Source organism: Poecile atricapillus, chromosome W, assembly GCF_030490865.1.
Source record: "Poecile atricapillus isolate bPoeAtr1 chromosome W, bPoeAtr1.hap1, whole genome shotgun sequence".
NCBI classification, from domain to species: domain Eukaryota; kingdom Metazoa; phylum Chordata; class Aves; order Passeriformes; family Paridae; genus Poecile; species Poecile atricapillus.
Window position 1 is genome coordinate 104,915,526 of NC_081288.1, and position 16,012 is coordinate 104,931,537.

The following is a 16,012-nucleotide window of genomic DNA, read 5'->3' on the forward strand; positions in this document are numbered from 1 at the left end:
AGGACGGAGTGCACAGCTAATAGGAAGATCCAGTGCCACGCTCCAAGGTATCTTTGTGCACCCCGGTGTCATGGATGCCAATTTTACAGGACAAATAAAAGCCGTGGTGTCAACCCCTACTCCCCCTGTGACTATCCCTGCTAAGACCCAAATTACACAACTTCCTCCTTTTAACTCTTCTGTCCCCAAAGCAGACTCTATGGAGCGATGAGACCAAGGCTTTGGATCAGCAGGAGAGCCCCAGGTGTACTGGACTCAGGTTGTAGGTGATCAAAGACCTGATATGGTTTGTACTGTTACAGTGCCTCAGGCCAGGCCCTCGCAGATAAGGGTCAGCGGCATGATGGACACAGGGGCAGATGTCACCATCATCTCATCAACACATGGCCTTCATCCCGGCCTACCACACCTGCAGGATCTGCCATTGCTGGCCTCGGAGGGACCACACAGAGCTGCTTGAGTAGCCACCCTGTGTTGGTCAAAAAATCAGAAGGACAAACAGCTACAATTCAACCTTACATCACCACAGCATCACTGAACCTGTGGGGATGTTCTGTCTGCATGGGAGTACATGTAGGAATGGATTTTTGACTTATTAACTCAAAGATGTGTCATTTTTAATTATATACCAAGATGTAACCTGTAAAACCTAACAGAAACAAATGTTTCCTTCAGTAATTTTGAATTCCTTTGTTTATAACAAAAGGGTAAATAGTAATTTCAAAGGAGTTGCATATATATGTGCCTAAAGTTATAGTAATTTACAAATTATTTATATATAAATAGTTATTTAGTGAAGGATAGATAACAAAGCCAGTGGTTTTATGAGTTATTACTGAAAGAGTTCCTTTTTTAAAGATATGATAGGGAAGCCTTTCCAGTCTAGGTCTTAGTTCTGGCCAAACCGTGACCTTAACTGGGAAGTGAAAATATACTATCAAACCCAGGTATTTCTGTGCTAAAGATGAAAGTCAGTCACTTTGACTAGCTCATTTGGCTTTGCAAAAGCTGAACCCCTTTCCTTTGAGATAAACATGGAGGCTTCATCTGGAAGACGCCTATCAAGTCCCCATTGCAAAAAGGACCCTCCTCAGCAATGGCAGACACTGGGCGATTGTAAAGCATATAGACAGTTGTAAGTTTCACCTTGTTAATTTTGTTCAAAGGTCCATGTTGTGTTCCTGTTGTAGTTGTTGAAACAAGGAAGGGAGAGGAGGTATGGGATGGATGTACACCCCACCCCACCCCCCCCCAAAAGTCTTGGGTGCTCTTATGTTCTCATGTTTTTCAATAAATTCACAACATAACCTAGCAAGCTGACTGCTTGTTGGAAACAGATGATTGGCAATGGTGGGACAGTCTGCCCATCACCCTACTCGAACTCCAAAACTCAAATATCTGAAAGACATCAGTGGTAGAAATATGTGTATTTTTAAGTGAAGTGGTTTTGAGTTGAATTGTTTATAGTTATATATTGTTTATAGTGTCAAGTTGTAACACTGCAACTTCCAAGCAGTTAACCTGTGACATGCTAGCCTGAAGGACTGTGGTATTTGTGGTTTCGCCTGACAGCTCCTAGACCTGAATGCTGCAGCTCCAGCAATACATGGAGCATACCCCTGGCTGGAGGAGCTAGCTTTGTCAAATTGAGTAGAAAAGAGACTAGAAAATTCAAATTAGACTCATGCTATCTTTGTCTTCTTGTCTGCAAGGTGCCTGCAGGAAAGATAACAAAGAACATTTTTACATTTTTAATATAACCAAAAGGATGATTTGTCACTATGGCAGCTAGCTTATAGCTGCCAAATAAATTTGGCCATATCAGACCCCAAATTCAGCCAGCCCAGAAGTAGAACAGGTCCCCAGCTAAGTTACAGGGAACCCTCAGCCATCACTGTTCAAGCTCAGATGCAAGCACACCACTGGTCAAGGAGCTGGGCAGTGCTAAAGCCTTGACCAACAAACTGTCTAGACCTGGGAGTTTTGAACTGACTACACAAGTAGGTTCCAAACAATAAAATGAGCTGTTTGTCTGATGATCAAGAAAGGATTCGAGTTGGGATTTCTCCCAACCCATGACCCACATGTAACACTACTGCACAAAGCTGAATGCTTCAAAACCTTTGAAAGAGCTATCAGCAACTTTTCTAGATTAGCTCTTCAACACTGTCATTTCCAGAATGTCCAGTGATTTTTAAACCCTAGCCGACAATCTCTTAAAAAAAAACCCAAAAAAACCATAATATCCATACAAGCCACAATACAATCTGGTAATTCTGCAGGGGAAAAAAAAAATCAAACAAACCTGTACAAGTATATTAAATGTAAAATTCTTCCCTATTGTGAAATTGGCTTCTGATCAGTAAAAGCCTTAAGTGGACTCTCAGTCTTAGCTTACCATTCTTCTTAATCAGAAGGAGGCAGAGGAACCCCTCAAGAGGTTTAGTTCAGGCTTAGAAAACAATTCATTTCAACACTGCAGAGAACCAAAGCTCTGGAATGTGCAATTCTGAAAGTCTGAGAACATTTTTTTTTTGAAGAAGCACCAGACACAACCATGACTTGGAAATACAAACTGTACCCAATTGGAAAAGGTCTTCTGCATTATTAAATAACCTAGAAAAATGCTAATGCTGTATTTCATTTTTGAAAACTGCCAACACTCTCTAGTGAAAAGCAAGTATACTACTTCTGGTGAGACAGATATGCTGTGCTTTGTGAGGTTCTAGCATTTTCAGATAGGCCATTCACACAAATGTGATTTTTACTAGAAACCTTTTTTTCCATTCTGGAATACTTTTATTGTTATTGGGTTTTCCTCAATAATAACATGTGCAAAACAAATATTTGCTGTGACTCTAGGAACTCCTTCAGATACTGAGACTGGGACTTCAATCCATATCCTTAACACATTTCACTGATACCTTGGATCCAAAAGCATAGATGAACTTGGACTTCAAAACTAGTCCTACTCTCTCAGCAGATCAAAAGCAAATAATTAGGATCATGTTTTAGAGCACCTGGCTGGAACCTCATTGAAAAATGGGGTACAGATTTTTAACTTCAAACAAAACTCAGTTTTGAACGACTCTAAGCAGGGACAGGAATTACTTGGGAGCTTCTTCTGATTTTCAGTTGACTTCCAACTGAGTGAAATGACCAGGCCTGCCATGTCCTACGCATTAACTGTTGAAGAGAGCATATTTTTATATACAGTTCTAGTAAGGAAAAAACAAAAGACAAAAATCCAAATGTAAAGCAATACTCAACTGCTGGGAACCTATTTGTAAGCATTATGTCAGAAATTATATCAGCATTAACTTACGATTAAAAATTCAGGAAAAAGTAAGATGAAAAGAAGGAAAGAAAGACTTTGGGAAACATAAAACTCACAAAGTTTTCCTTACTTAATTAAAGAATGGTGCTGGCTGACATTGCCAAGCTCTGCAGCGGCTATGGCATGTCTGATTTTGCTGTAAAGTTCTGATTTTAGTTTTCTGTCTGAAATTTACTGTTCCTTTTTAAAGGGGTTTTCTTCCTAAGAGATTCGTGTTCTGTTTATATACAGATGAAAATGATCTAACTTGAGATGGTTGGAATAATGAAGAGCCCAGATACAGTTAAAAAAGGGGGTGCCTCTTTAGTGTGAAAAACTACTGTAGTCCATCTACAGTTTAACAAATCAGTAGGATCTTAGTGCAAGGTGTATAAAGCTGGATGTTCTTTTCATTCGAGGCAGTCTTTCAGATTACAAACATTACAAACTCATTTTTTCTGAGAATTAATTGCCATAGATCTAGGCCAGTCTAGTCAGGTGAAAAGCAGCACAGGGCAAGACTCAGAAATGAGAATTTCAGTTAAGATTCAAAATACATGAATAGAGGTATGACCTTTATTAAAAAAAAAAAATGTTCATACCTACATAATATATATGTGTATGTTTTAGATTGTCCTGTATTTCTGGTAATAACTGTGGTTATTGCACAGAGAAAAATAATTTGTCCAGACCAAACCATAAATAATTAAGGCCAGGATTTTGACATCAGATCTGTGTGGGTGGATTTTTGCACCCCCGCAGATTCAATGGCAGGATCAAAGACTGGGAAAGCCAGAAATACACTCAGAATGTGAATATTGCTCAAGTCCATCACCTGGCATTTCCAGTGCAGGGAAGGGTCTGCTTTCACTGCCACCCTCTCATCTAAGGGCCTGGGACAGACATTTTCAGAGTAGCAGACAATAGCATTCTTGTCCCACCCTGCCCCTAGCAGCTAATTCCTACCCCATCCACCTCTTCCAGTTATGAGTTAGAGCTAGGAAAACACAGAACTGGCACTTGGAGTTTCACTTCTTCTGACTGATAATAATATAAACTAATAAAATAAGTTTAACCTAAACCCCTCTTCTCAAGCTATATATTCTAGGATTTTTTATATATATATATTTTTTTTTACTTCCTAAAAGACAGTGTTCATTTTTATTTCAGCTGTTCTGAAAGTAACCAGAGAAAAACTACACTGACTGCTGGTGTTTAGGGTGTGGGGCAGGGGCAGATCTGATGCTCCTGCTGAGGAAGTTGTGGACGCCTGTCACACAAAAAGTAACTTGATGCTATCAAATACCCTTGTTTCCCTTGATAAAAGAGAACTTGTTGCAGTAACACTTGGGAATCTTGTCTTAACTCATCATCAAAATACAGCTCCCATTCATATGGAATAAAAGGGAAAATACTATGGCTGACACTAAGGGCAGAATCAGCCCAGATAATGTTCCCCAGTTGCCTTAATTTGTGGAAGAAATTCAAAACTTATCAAAAATTCAGCCGATTTCCATGGAAACAGGATTTTAACTTGTGAATCAAAACTGCATGAGGGCCAAAATGCCAAGCACAAATTAAAAAAATATTTTTCTCGCATAGGGATTCTCAAAACAAGAGGCAAATAGTTAAACAGAATAGAAATAATGAATTCACAAGGGACTAATTTTTCATCATCCACACTATCTTTTTTTGTACAGTGCATATCTACTTATACATGCCTATGTTTTGAATATTTCATTAAATGGCCTAATATTAAAATATTAACGTATTTTTTATGGTTTTAATATCTCTTATAACTTAAAAGCAGAAAGTATGTAGAGAAAACACATCAGCATTTCGTTCAGCATCTCACCATGGGCCAGTCACGATCTGGATTTAAACTTTGCTTAAACTGTCTATGGAAACAGCTAAATACATTTTTACTGAGTATCCCAGTGGCAGCATTATCAATAGCATTCTCTGCTTTAGAATTATCACTTCACCTGAATACCCATAAAAAATGGACAATTATTCCCCTGGAACACATTGGGAGTATATGATTTCTCTAAGCAAACAAGGCTCACTGTTGTACTTTTGTCTTTGCAGTAACTCAGGCTCTTGCAATAAATACTTGCTGTAACATTTAACATTGGCAGTGACAAAACTATGTAAGAACTAGATTATTTTGTATTTTTCAGTAGTGCAGTGTAGGAGGTTTTACAGTCCTCTTTCAGTTTACAAAATTTTTCATAATCTACAAAACAATCTACAAACAAACACAAAAAGCACACAAAGTGCAAATATCCAGTTCAGCCCAAGGATACAGAGCAGCATGTGGTGTTCTGCATTATACCAAAACTGCTGAATTTTTTAACATCTGACTGTCTAGGAAAAGCTATTTCAGATCACATAACTTGGAGAAATTTTAAGTTCTCTATAAAGATTGTGCAGTGTTAAGGCTCTGACACAGCTTAGATTTTAAATTTATGAAAATAAGAGAAAAAGTTTAGCAACATTGTTTTTCAGCTCTTAAAAGAGTGGCAAAAAAAAGGATTTAATTTAAATTAAATTAAATTACTAGGAGTCCTTCCATTCCATCCTCTGGCAATTTTATCCGGCACATAGATGGTGGTTTGTTAATTTGGTTTTTCCTTCCAAATATCTTTACTATTTGATCAGATCTTTAAGATGGTTGAATATTTGTCCACTAATTTTTCTGTTTTATGCTCAATTTTCTTTTTTAATAAACAGCATATGCACTGCAGATATATATTGAAATATAGAAGAATACTTCAGAATTGTGTATTTGTTCTGCTGTGGTTTATTTATTCTTTCTACATAGCTCTGTGTCTAAGAAACCTTCAAAGCACACCCAAAATAAAACAGCCATGCTACACATAACTTTTTAAGTCAAGGAATCATGGTTTCCTAAAGATAGCTTCTAATGAAAGCCAAGGGTTTTTTTACACCACCTTTACTGATGCAATTATATTTAATCACTGTAAAGAATCAAGATTTTTAGCAGCTAGATGAAGTATACTGGATTAGCTTAATAGCCATATCTTTCTCAGACTTTTTAAAACCTGTTTTTCTTTCCACTGAAGCAGAGAGCGAGGGGATTGGAAACTTCCAGTGATTCTTTTGTAGACTAAAGTAGTTTAACTCTGCTCATATAAGAAGACAACTCTAATTCTCACGGGTCAAGAAAGAGAACAAACAAAAACTACACTCCCTCTCTACATTAGCCAGAAGCACATATAGTCAGAAAGGAAACAGGACAGAAAACGTTAGCTGCTGTACCAAAATATACAGGCATAAAATAAAATCCTTCGGGAAATTTGAGACCCAAATCTCTTCAAAGTTTTTTGAAAAAGAGAGCCCATGCATTTAGAACTAAACTGGATGAATCCATCACTTGACTCAATACCCCAAGGAAAATGTGGCACATAGTATATTAAGTTAATAAAAAACAAACAAATGTACAGCTAATAAGTCTGAAAATTCAAACCTTAAGTTCCTCATTATAAAAGCCACAAGTGACTTTCTATGCAGGACTACCCAAACCACTATGCTGCGTCCCTAGGGACAATCGGTTTTCCTTCTCATCTTCTTTGCTGCTTTTGTACTGATGTATAAAAGTTTAGTTGTCTGGGGCTCAACCACTTTCAGGCAGCTTTGAGCAGTCACCAGCCTAGTGATGAGATGACCATACGTGATGAAAGGACAAGGTTAACTCACAGTTTCAGAGTTAGTGTTGGTGTTTCATGTGCCACATGATGAATAACAACATGAGAGGCCCCCATTCTTCTGAAATATAATTGGCTTTTCTTTAGAGAACAGCATAGAGAAACACAAAAAAACGGGGTAACATTCAGGTCACACTCAGATTGACTTCCTGGTGCCTCTTTCAAACCTCATCTTCCTCCTTCTCCTCTCTCAGAAATGCAAATGGATCACCCCAACTTTCCTTTTGACACTCATGCTTTCCTTGCAAACATTTGGTGACTAGAGATTGCTAACCCAGAGACCCCTAAAGGCTGGCTCTTTGATTCCATTTTCCTTCAGACATGGAGCAGAGCAGAGCTCCAGAGCATCCTGTTGCTTTGTCCACCTTGCCAATGCCCTGTCACTGCCCCATGGTTTCCTTCTGCCTCCTGTATCGGGAGAGCCTGCTCAGCCAGGCACAGCACCACTGCCCACTGCTCAACTAAACCCTTGTGGCTCCCTTCCCACCAGCCCCAAATCTTCACTTTTGTGCACTGCTCGCAGGTTCATCTCTCTCTTCCCTCTCTCCTGGACTCTGCTGTGTCCTGCAAAAGTGGCTGTAGTTTTGCTCCTTTTCCTGGACAGTTCAGCTGCTCTTGTTCTTTGATTCATTCCTTTAGGGTTAGATGTTTTGTTTTTTTCTCAGAAATTCCTCCTGTAAACTGGAATCACATGTCCTACAAATAATCCTGTCTCTAATTAGGAGATCTTTTATGTCTCTAATATACATGTGCATGCCAGAATTTTCCACCACACAATGCAAGCATCTATCCTCCTCTCTGCTTCTTGCGTTTGGGACTTAGAGAAAAGTATCACTCTACTACCTCCTGTACATTTTCCTCAAATATTTTTACCAGCTGTTTCAGGATTTGTGTATTCATTCCTGGAAATTTTATTTCACTCTTTCATTTTGTCTGGTGAAAGCGTAAGAAAGCCCTACGTTCATCTTGTCATTTTTATCCCTTTTGTAAGGCTCATGCACAGACACAGCTCTTCCACATGGGCCTGAAATCTTGGTCTGGCAGTTTTGCATTCTGAGGTGTCTGGTTCCTTGCAAGGGTTTACTCTGCCCTCTTCTAGGTGCCGTTAATCAGATTTTTTTCTCTCTGTGGCTCTCTCAGCCTGCCTGATGCTAACCACGCTTCCATGCACACCATGCTAGGTAAATAACATGAGGGCTCCATATTTTTGCAGCAAACTTTAATATGGGTATGCAAAGAGCTTTACTACCCAGAACATGTGGATATCTCAGTTGGGTATGATGACAGTAAAATATCCAGTGTTTCAAACTATGCTCCTCTAAGTTCCAGCTGGGCTCCCACAGTCACTGTGACAAGAGTTTACTCTCACACATTTTGCAGACACTTCCAAATCTCCTCACTTCGATCCTGCCTAAGTAGTGAATTTCTTTTCCTACACTTCTATCAGCCATGTTTAGGAAAACTACAACATTCTTTAATGACAAGTGTCTTATGAAGAAGTGATGGTATCAGTCAGTCCCAGCTGCAGATAAACATTCTTGCATGAAAAATTCTGGAGGCAATGCTTGACCCTAACAAATCACCTGGCAGAACACCTCTCTTCTGTAGCACAGCTCCATGACTGTACAGCAGACACAACCTGTCTCTCCATTAATTCATGCCTCTAAGAGTTTCTAAGCTCCATAAGCTGAAGGGAAGTTGTTTTAATCACGTACATAAGCTCTGATTGTCAGAAGCTGTGCTCTGAGAAGACACTCAACCCCACAGGAGCAGAGCACCCCATGTCCCTGATACTGGAAGGGGGCTTGGAAGGTGAGAGCCCCTCACTGTCCCAAGCCGAGAAGCTCCACTGAGACTCCAACAGAGAGATGCACCTGTCTGAGGCATCCTGGTACTCTCTGACCCTGCACCCTCAACTCGGGGCTGGAGGAGGCCAGAAAGGATTCCCAGGACAGGTGGCACATCCAGGTGGGTCCAAGGGGCTCCCACAGGTCACAGACACGAGCACAACAGGGCTACAGTTCCAAGGAGTAAAAACTCGTTTAAAAATACTTTATCCAAGCAAGTGGAAATTCTGCAAATTAGGATGGCAGAATTTAAATTGTTCTGCAGGGTCAGTGTACACTTCATTTGACCACAAATACCACCAAGCCACACCACCAAATGACACAGCAAAGTGCTGGGATTCAATCTCCTGCTGCGCCTCTTGGAAACCTCCATGAGAGCAAATTTTAAGAGCTGAGTTCTAAGATTTGGGACTGGTGCAGACCTTTCTATTTGCAAATGCAATTTTAAGGCTTGATTTTATTGTTGCTAAAAATGAGGTAATAGAAGGGTTCTGGTCTTGCACTATAATGAACTGCTGGCTCAATTGTTTGAAGAAGGAAAATCGCATTGATGAGACTGGATCAAAGACAAACAAAAAGAAATCAGTTATTTCCTCTTGAGGGTAAAAATTGGGGAGGCTCATGCTTTTTCAAGCTGCCCTTACTGTGGTTTAGAGGCAGAAAGATCTTGTAGTCAGATTTGATTTATTAACAAAACAACAAGAAAAAAAAAGAGAAATGGGCACATGAAGACTCTAGTGTCAGAAAAGACTCAAAGAAAACCAAATGTAACTGTTCCTATTACAAAGTGGAACATGTGCCCAAGCTTGCTTTGTTTCAGAAATGAGCTGCAATTCAGACAAGGGAATGGCATTTTTAACAGCTACAACTGTCTGCCATCCCCAGGCAGGAAACCTCCTCCTAAACTTCAGAGGCACCACCATTTTTAATTCCTTGCCAACATATACATTTGTCACAATTGTTGGGATGCCAACTATTTCATGACAGAATCCAAACAGCAAGAATTTTTAATCCAGGGAATACTCAGAGCAAGTTATGTCAGTCCCTGTGCCTCATTACAGAGTCTGAGAATAATGCATGTGTCATGGGGTTAGTTTACCTTTAAGGAAGTTAAAGTTGCTGCGGACTCCTGGGAGTCTTTTCTCCTGACCAATTATCGGTCATTGCTGAGAAGTGACAGCAGTTTTAGCCATTGAAAAGTGAGATCAACTTGTGAACCCCACCTTAAAGTGTACAACCAGAAGTCTGTGGTTTCTCTTTGTTTTCTGGCCGTGAAAAGTAGCAGAGCTTCGGCTTCTCGCTCTGCCCGGCCACGTGTGGCCGGGCGGGGGCCGGGCCGGGCCCGCCGCGTCTCCCGTCTCCCAGCCGGGAGATGGGGGCCTGGTGGGGGGCTTGCTCCGGGCTAAGCCGGGCCAGGCCGGTTCCTGGCTTAGCTGCAGGTTTTGCTGTGATAGAATTTACCAGAAAACTGCCGAGTAAAGAAGAAGAAGAGCTCTAAGCCTGCTGCAAGCAGAGGCAGTGACTATACTTTCCAGAGCAACTATGAGGAACTTTCCATCGCAGACAGCTCCAGCTCCTGTTCAGCAGAGATCACCGAACCATCTACAAAAGCTTGGGCAAAATTTTAACTCTTTCTTATCCAGATGAGACTTGCGGATTAATCTTTTCATCCAGAAAGAGAAAAAGAGAGTAATCAACATGAAAAGAGACTTTATAAACTACTAGTGGCAAGAAAGAAAAGAGACTTCAAGAAAGGTAGAGAATTAAGAAGATGCTTTAATTAAGCTGAAATATCTTTCTGTTAAAACTATGGAGATGGACAATGAAGTCCTGAAAGGAACTCCTTTAATTCATAATAGAGTATGGGGAGGAATAAGGTGTTCAAAGTGTAAATTTGAGTAAAAAGTGGAGTAATTGTAGTATAGTGAAGTGCTGAGAGATTTAAAGCCTTGAAAGGCAATGAGAAAACTGTTTTCTAGTGAAGCGTACCGAAACAGATGAAAAATACTTTTTTGCCTTTGACTAACTTATCCTTAAAAATGCTATCCTCAAACTTATGACCCATAACACATTTCAGAGTGATGTGGAATGGGAGGGGTGGGCTTTAATAACAGTAGCTCTGAGCAGCTGATATCAAAGAAACGAGAAACTATAACAAAAATAGTTTTCTTGTGACAAACTCCATAAATTAACAGAAAAGAACTTCTGTTTCTTTACAGAAACTGATGGAAAGACTGTAAAAAGAATTGAGATTATTTAAACCATCAAAATTATAAAGTTTTTGTCTCTGTTGTCATGTGAACAAAAGAATGGTGAACAGTGAGAAATGGAAAGGTTTTTTTTCTAAAGGTTTATTCTGGTGTTCTTATAGTTTGTCAATAAACTTTCTTTACTCCTTTTAAGTTTTATGCCTGGTTTGCTCTTATTTTAATCCATATCTCACAGCAAGAAATAAATAATTCTTTTTTCCCCCTTTTTGTTAATTACTGGTTCAAAACCACGACAGCATGGCATAGCCATTACAATTTAACATTTTACATTTAAAATTACTTAGTCTTTCATGCCATCTTTTAATGGTTGTCTATTGTAGCTAGTCTACTAAATCTGAATTTTGTGGACACACTATTTCCTTGTCCAATAATATTGAAATTAAAAAAAAGAAAAAAAAAAAAAAAGAAAAGAGCAAAGAGGCCAGGTAATTGCTTGAATCCAGGTTGTAGGAAACCAGTTTTATAGATGGATGTCCTGATTATATCAGCCAGCTCAGGAGCCCTAAACTTGCCTGTGATCTGTGAGGCTCTTCGAAAGACAGCTGAGTGGTTACATGGTATTGACTGATCATGTCAGGCTGCTAAACCATATCTAGAAATGGAAGAAAGATACACTGCACTTTCTTTAAACTACTATCCTATAAGTAGTATTTGTAGTAGTGTTGCGTGAACTTAAGAGTTTAGGGCAGTGTGTGTGCCTGTGACCAGCAGCTCCACATTTACACTGAAAACATGTCCTTAAAACTCACTTTTCAACAACACTGTGCACTCTGGAGTTTTCACAGACCAGAAACAGTCCCCTCCCATAAAAAAACAAACAAAAATCTAAAAACTTTCAACAAAATATAAGAATCATATCCCGAGTATTGTATCCCTAGGTTTAATCAAAGAATATCAGATATACCTGAAAAAGGGCTCCACTACCTTTCTTGAGCATTCCACCTTTTCCTATTCTGCTGCCCATCTCAAGAATTGCTACAATCCCCTGACAGGCACATTGGGCTGGAATTTCCTGAAGTCTTTGAAAATGTGAGACAAGGGAGACAGTGACCTCAGAATCGATGAGGTTTTACTCAGCATCTGAACTGGGTTTCTTAAAAGCTAGTATCCCTCATGTCAGGTCACCTGAAGACAGAGAAGTGACAGGAAAAGGGGGAATGGCTTCACACTGACAGAGGGCAGGGTTAGATGGGGTACTGGGAAGAAATTTCCTGTGAGGGTGGGCAGGCCCTGGCACAGGTTGTCCAGAAAAGTTGTGGCTGTCCCATCCCTGGAAGTGTCCAAGGCCAGGCTGGACAGGGCTTGGAGCAACCTGGGATAGTGGAAGGTGTCCCTGCCCATGGCAGGGAGTGGAACTCTTTAAGGTCCTTTCCATTCCAACCCATTCCATAGTTCTGTGATCCTGTGGTTCAGTGTAAAGGAAAAATTAAAGACTGACCAGAAGTGTCCTGAAATTCTCCTGTTAAAATTTTTCCAGCCAGTTTAACAGGCACTGGCTCTAGTTCCAAGTAATGTAGGTGTGTGGGTCATCCTGTGGGACTTCAACCTGCTGGCCATGGGATGCCCAGGATTGGGCACTCACCATACCTGATGAAGACACAGGCATTTCCAGAAATCCCGCTTCCATCCAGAGCAGGCTTGTAAAGTAGGTGGGGAAACTGACCCATCTCATTTCATCAGCCACAGAGAAATGATGTTTCTGGGTACTTTAAACACAGGTATATCAATTTCTTTGAATACTATCTATCTCATATTTTTCTTTAGTTGGATATGGAGCTTCCAGGGATAAGAATTCACATATGTGAATCATTGTTTGTTTAAAAATTTGGTTTAACTGATTACTGATATAAGCAAGTTATTTGAAATAGCAAAATAATATTATGAGACTATGAAAGTACTTGGTAACCTGTGTGGTAATTTTAAAAAATACCATATTTATGAAAAATTAAAAACATGACTTATACCAAAATCTTCAAGAAAGATCATTACTTGCCCAAAATACTCCAAATTACCAATTGTCCTGTTCTACCTTTCTCCTGGTTACCCAGTGAGTATAAGCATCCTCTTATGCTATTTCTTGCAAGATCTTTTTTCTCCTTAAAATCTTAAAATAAAATTTCTTTTTTTTCCAATGTTTGATAGAGCTTTTTCTCACAGGACCACCTGTACAGAGACAAAGAGCCACACACTGAAAACCACTGCTGTGTTTAACAAGCTGTCGGTGCTTTTTAAAACCCATCAGAAATAGGATTGAATTCTAAGGAACCTACACTCATCTTGTGATCATTTTTCAGTCGGAGATTGAATCAGCCAGCTGACTGCACAAATGAAGATTTTCTTTAGAGAAGAAAAAGGTTATAGTTAAAGCACAAAGTTCTCAGAATTTAAAAGATGCCAAAGGAAAGGCTACCCTCTGCTCAGGAAAAGTGAACTGTTATGACTGAACTTGCCTATGGCAGCAAATCTGAATAATATACTCAGCACTGAAAGTTCACCCCAAATATTTCAAGTTTGGCAATATTCAAAAGAACAGATAACTATGACAGTAAGAGGCAACCAGGCTCTCCCACAATTAACTTCTCTTGTTTTAGTACTCTCATTTTAGTTTGAGAAAGTCAATACCTTTACAATTATCTAACTTTAGGATATGTATTAATCTTTATGTTACATACTGTATTTCTACCCCAGCACATTCTTTCTCTGGGAAAAAAAAGAAAAAGAAAAAAGGATTATCAGTCATTTCCTGTGGGCTGGAAAGAAATCCAGCTTGAAAGGCTCACAAGAGCAATTTAATATTGGAACAACTGCACTGTCCATTCTCTGTATTCATTGCTCACCAGCTGAGTGAAGATTGCTTGGTTACAAGGGCATCTGCTTTTCACAGGTGGGTCTGACAAGCCAAATTTATTCATTTCTTGTGGAATTACAAAGAAAACTGCAGCTGAGAGAAAAAAAATCCCACACAACCAAACCTCTTTCTTCACCTGAACACATCCAAATTAACTTACAAGTAATTTAACAAGCATGGGGTCAGCCTTTCCTCTCAGCTATTATTTACTGTACACACTGACGATGTTCTGACTACAAAGTTATTTTAATTATTTGTGACAATATCATTGGGTATTACCTGATTTTATTGTTAACTGTGTTTCTTCCTCAAAAAATGAACTTCAGTCTCCAGAGACTTTAATATTAACATGATTTCATACATTAGAGTTATTGGAATAGACCACTTCCTTAAAAATACATGAGGATCAAGTTTTAGAATATTTTAATTTAGTTTCTGATCTTGCAAATTTATTCTGAGGTCTAGCCCTAAAGAGATACATGTATGAGTAGACTTAGACACATCAGAGGTAACAGTAATAACTCACTGTTTTCTTAATAAGAACAGCCACCTCTTAACCAGACAGATACTTTTTTCTTTCTCTCCATTTTTAAAAAGAAGATTCTTATGATGAGATATTTGTGTTTCAAATTCAGTGAAAAATATATGGACACACAAATATCAGGTTTTTAACACTGCTGGCATTATCTAAAGACATAAACCAAGACAAAAATCATCAAACTGGTAATATTTCCTCAATAGAAGTCATCCCTCTAGATAATTATTAAAGACCTCAAAACTCCTGACCCCCAAGCACCTTTTCATCAGATACACAGCCCCAAACTGGTGTCCCCAGGTGTTGCAAAATGGGCTTCACAGCCAATAAATACAAGCTGGTTTGGACCAAGCTGTGAGAAGAATCAAGTCATAGATTCTCTAAGGGCCCTTACAGAAACTGTGCTATGGCAACTCTCAAACACCAGTGACCCCCCAGGACTGGTATTTCAGCTCATCTCAAGTGCCTCAGAGCAGACATAAAAGATGTGCAAACCCTGAAGTTAAAAGGTCCGCCACAAACAGGACTCTGCCCTCCAGACACAGGCAATCCAAACCACTTTACATATATATACACATGTATGCATGAACACACACGTTTCCTATGCAAAACAAAATAATATCATTCTGTGCCAAGATTCCTGGGCAGCTTTTTCATGTGCCTGATGTAATCCACAGTTGGGCCATGCAGGCTCCAGATTAGCACGATGGATTCCTCAGACAAATGGTAATTTACAGTAGTCATTTCCAGAAATAGGACACTGATGTAATGGTTACACAAGTGTTTGGCTGTGTTTATTAATACCTCTGGTGTTCTGGGGTGCACAGTGTGGCACTTGTGTCCAGCTATCGTTCTTATCTACAACATTTGGAATGATAGCAAAGAGAGAAAATAGGCATGCCTTTATTGCAGAGGCACAGATGATGGGAGGATAGGGGATAACCAGATTCAACAAATAAACAAACAAATGAATCTGTATGCTGTTGATTCCCCCACACTTATTAATGTGCGTTCTACCACAAATATTCTCTTTGATGCTTACAGGAAAGATGAGCTACAAAGGCTGCAAGAATGCTTATGCCCATTACTGTCTTAATTATAAACTTGTCTGTCCATAAACAAATGAAAAATAATGTCTGTTTGTAGGCCCAGGCTAAACTCCTAAGGCTATAAAGTGAGCATTCCATTATTTGTCATTTATTACAAGCAGCATCTTATATTACCCTGAATGTGAAAACCTGCAACATTAACAACTGTGCCCAACATGCATTTAGAAAACAAGATTTCTGGAATGTGTTTTAGTTATACATATCTGACCTAAAACAAGCCAGAGAAAAAAGTAATGTATAAGAGAACATACTGAAAGCCTCTGGAAAATGCTCTTTATATAAAATCTTATGACTACAGTGATGGAGAAGGGATCCTGATGACACCCCAGCTGCCTGTACCACATTGACAGAGAAATAAG